Genomic DNA, 5,000 nt, shown 5'->3' on the forward strand with positions numbered 1-5,000 from the left:
AGGGGGAGGTAAGGCCACTGGCGTGACAAGCGTTCCCTCCAGGCCTCCTGCCTGCTGTCTGATGTGTGTGTGTGTGTGTGTGTGTGTGTGTGTGTGTGTGTGTGTGTGTGTGTGTGTGTGTCTGATGTACACCCACCACTTAGAGCAGACAACCGTGAAGAGGAGGAGGAAGAGACGGGAGAGTGAGAAAGAACAGGAGGAGGAAGAGAGAAGAGAGAGGAGGAATAAAGAACATGGAGGGGCAGCCAGAATAGAATGAGAGTGAGAAAGGGAAAGAGAAAGAGAGAGAGAGAGAGAGAGAGGAAGAGGGAGACAGACAAATAAAAAAGGAGAGACAGAGATGGAGGAAAAGAGAGGGAGAGAGACTGACAAACAGACAGAGAGACTAAAAGAAGAAGAAGTCTGAGAGATGAACAGAGACAGACAGACAGGCATATAGACAAAAAGGGCAGAGAGAGAAAGAGACAGAAAGGGAGAGAGCCAGAAAGAAAGATAGAAATAGAAAGCGAGAGAGAGAGAGTGTTGATTTTGCTTCTCATGTCTATTTATTGCTGCTTCTCTCCTGCATCATTCCTCCACTTTTTGTCACTTCTCTCCATCTTTCATTTCTGCTTATCCTCCTCCTCATCATCTTCTCTCTTACCCTCCTCCTTTTCCCTCTGTCCCTCTTCCTCCTCTCTTCCCTAGAGTGTGGTATGGATATGGAGCAGAGCCACTATCCAGGCACATACACACACACATACAGTGAGAGAGAGAGAGAGAGAGAGAGAGAGAGAGAGAGAGAGGAGAGAGAGAGTGAATGAGAGAGTATTCACATTCCCATTTTCATTACCACAGCGATGATATGGCAATATCATGGTGATATTTCCCAAGATTCTTTACCCTAATGATCCATAGTGTGTGTGTGTGTGTGTGTGTGTGTGTGTGTGTGTGTGTGTGTGGGTTGGTGGTTACAGTGTGTGTGTGTGTGTGTGTGTGTGTGTGTGTGTGGTTGCAGTGTGTGTGTGTGTGTGTGTGCGTGTGTGTGCGTGTGTGTGTGTGTGTGTGTGTGTGTGTGTGTGTGTGTGTGTGTGTGTGTGTGTGTGTGTGTGTGTGTGTGTGTGTGTGTGTGAGGTGATGTTAAATGGTAGAGGCATTATTCCCTCTGAGGTTAAACAATCAGAAAACACTCAACACTGAATGAATGGTGTATCTGAAACTTGTCACGGAATGCATAAACAAACTGCACAAGGCTAAAACTCTTTATATAATGCAAAGAGTCCCATCCATGAGAACGTGTGTGTGTGTGTGTGTGTGTGTGTGTGTGTGTGTGTGTGTGTGCGCGTGCGTGCGTGCGTGCGTGCGTGCCTGCGTGCGTGCGTGCGTGCGTGCGTGTGTGTGTGTGTGTGTGCACCCTGCGTCCCATCCATGAGGGCTGATTGAAGGTGCTGAGAAACACAGCAGGGAGAGGGGATGTGACAGGACAAACATGACAGGAAGTAAGCTTGCACCTGCAACATTATTCAGGAAGACCTGCTCACTGCTCAACTGTATGTGTGTGTGTGTGTGTGTGTGTAAGCCTGGTCTGGTTGCGTGACTGGGCTCTTGTGCCTCTACTTGAGCAGTGTTAATTATAAATGAAACGTTTAACTGCGTCTGTTAAACACTAAAACATTACAGTGCTGAGGGCCTCAGGATGCACACACACACACACACACACACACACACACACACACACACACACACACACACACACACACACACACACACACACACCGCTTGAGGTTTCTCTGAATTATTCACCACCACCAGCCATGGATAATAAATGGAAGATAGCACACACACACACACACACACACACACACACACACACACGCACACACAGAGGAAACCTTTGCTTCAAAGTCATATCCACCCAGAGACACTAATATCATATACACATAAATAGAAACACACACACACGCAAACACACACATACACACACACACAGCCTACATTTAGTTTCTCTTTCTTTCTCTAACTCTCTTTTAAGGTCCCCCCTCTCCTGACCGGAGGGCTGAGCTTTCCTCTACAACTGAGAGTTCTTCTTCTCAAACAGTATTTCTGTCCATTTCTGCTGGTCCAGCAAAAGACCAAAGTATTTCTCTCTCTCTCACTCACACACACACACACACACACACACACACACACACACACACACACACACACACCACAGCAGCGGGGAACCATGAAATATAGCACACCATTTGATAGCTCTTTGCAGCATCTGGAGCAGACACATTATTAGAGGTGACAGAGCAGAATTACACACACACACACACACACACACACACACACACACACACACACACACACACACACACACACACACACACACACACACACACACACACACACACACACACACACACATACATACACACACACTCATTAGAAGTGAGAGAGCAGAATTATACACACTTCTTCATGCACACACTCTCTCTTTCTCTCTCTCTCTTAGACACACACACACACACACACACACACGGTATTGAGTACAGTAGAGTGTAACTGATTAAAGGGGCAGTCAGCGATCATACTCGATTTCAAGCCCATATCACATTCAGCAATCATCTCCTAATGATCCGCTAGATGGCCATTCCGTGATTACACTGTCACTTGAGTCACTTGAAAAACAGAGCCCTACTGTAGCACCAGGTCCTGTGAAGCCGTGTGTAAAAGTAGATCAATATAGAAGAAAACAATTATTATGACCGTCGCTATAGCGTATAGTGGTCATATAGGGATTGTCAAACTTTTTTTTTCCCCCCCGTTATCTACTTCCTGAATTTATGGTCAACATTTCCCAGGACACTGTAACACTGGAACACATGAAACTTTCGGAAAAAAATGTTGTTTGGTCCACGGGGGCCACTCCCCCGAAACCCAAATAATGCTGGTTTGCCTAAAATAAACCATCTGAACCGTGGCACAGAGGACAACAACACATTTTTTATGGTATGTTAGTCTCAGGAGCCCGCATCAACTTAGCTTATAAGCAGTAATTTGTGATCTCCATTTTGCAAAATACCCTATGGAGACTCCCCATTGGACTTTTGGTTACCAAAAATGCATACTGACCATAAAAGGCTTACTTATATGAACCCCTTAGAAGCATAACAATGGTCTCAAATGAAAGGTAACACTCTGATGTTTCTTGTTGGTATTTGGGTTATACTGTATGTCAGGGGTTCTGATATAGAATGATACAAAATATGAAATAATTACACAAAAGTCTCTACATGTCTGCACAGCTAATATTGGATAAAGCAACAAGAATATTCCATTTATATGGAGTGGATATTTGTGGATATTTCAAGATCCAAAATGTACCGTGGATAATGGACAAAAGCGTCTGCCAAAAAAACAGCATCAAACACTTGCAATCACATTTTCACAAACAAGCCACATTAGAGGCCACATTATTGGGGGACACAATTCTGCACTCTCTCAAGGTCTAGATCACACCTCTATGGTGTGTCCACTTTTTTCTACAGCCAACCTGTTCATCTGTGGTATGTTGTGATGCATTATCCTACTGATGAACTTCTGATGTGTTAATGTGTTGAAATTGGTTGAGTGTTTGATGCTGTAGCCTGGTTGGTGTGTATGCCATTGGTTGAGTGTTTGATGCTGTAGCGTGGTTGGTGTGTGTGGCATTGGTTGAGTGTCTGATGCTGTAGCCTGGTTGGTGTGTCAGAGAGGTCTCCTGGCTTTCCTGGCAGCAGCTTTGGTGTCTGCAGCCCTCAGTTGATAGAATAACAGTAGTGTGTGTGTGTGTGTGTATGTGTGTGTGTGTGTGTGTGTGTGTGTGTGTGTGTGTGTGTGTGTGTGTGTGTATGAGTTGGGGGGTTGTGGGTCGATGAAGCTGTGGCACAAGCACGATAGAGCTGAAGGTTTAGTGCTGCTCTGGAAGGCAGCAGCGAAACTAAAGAAACCTCCAATTGACCCCACTACACGCACACACACACACACACACACACAACATCACATCACATTCTCTGAATCTACCCCTCCCCACCCCCCTCCACTGCCTTTCTTTTTCACACACACACGCACACACACACACGCACACACACACACACACACACACACACACACACACACACACACACACACACACATCCCTACTGCGATCCATGCCGCTGTGATCAATATGTATCTGGTGCAAATCTGGGGTTTTATCTTGTTATTGACTAGGCTGCAAAATTACTGACATGCCCTGAGCTACCAAACCAAAGCTTCTCTTTGATTTTTCCTCTGAGCCAAACTGGAAGATAACCCCACTCATAGCCTACACACACACAAAGTGGAGAAAGAAGAGGTGAGGTGAGACTGAGAAGGGCAGAAGGCTCAATGCCCTTTATTTGGGTATATCTCACTCGATCCCTGTGTGTGTGTGTGTGTGTGTGTGTGTGAAAAAGAAAGGCAGTGGAGGGCTGTGTGTGTGTGTGTGTGTGTGTGTGTGTGTGTGTGTGCGAGTGAATGCTGTCTTCCCATCTTCAGACATTATATTTTCCTCTGTGCGATACTCTGAGCGCACACTCTTGAGTTGCAGGTGTATATATCTGTGTGTGTGTGTGTGTGTGTGTGCGAGTGAATGCTGTCTTCCCATCTTCAGACATTATATTTTCCTCTGTGCGATACTCTGAGCGCACACTCTTGAGTTGCAGGTGTATATATCTGTGTGTGTGTGTGTGTGTGTGGGGGGGGGTTGTGTGTGTGTGTGTGTGTGTGTGTGTGTGTGTGTGCGAGTGAATGCTGGCTTCCCATCTTCAGACATTATATTTTCCTCTGTGTGATACTCTGAGCACACACTCTTGAGTTTTGTGCAGGTGTGTATATCTGTGTGTGTGTGTGTGTGTGTGTGTGTGTGTGTGTGTTGGTGTGTGTGTTGGTGTGTGTGCTGTATCTGTTCATATGTGAACAGTGAGAAGCCGTTTGCGTGCGTTTGTGTGTGCGTGCATGTGTGTGTGAGGACT

The sequence above is a fragment of the Sardina pilchardus genome, chromosome 23 (assembly GCF_963854185.1).
Source record: "Sardina pilchardus chromosome 23, fSarPil1.1, whole genome shotgun sequence".
Classification (NCBI taxonomy): domain Eukaryota; kingdom Metazoa; phylum Chordata; class Actinopteri; order Clupeiformes; family Clupeidae; genus Sardina; species Sardina pilchardus.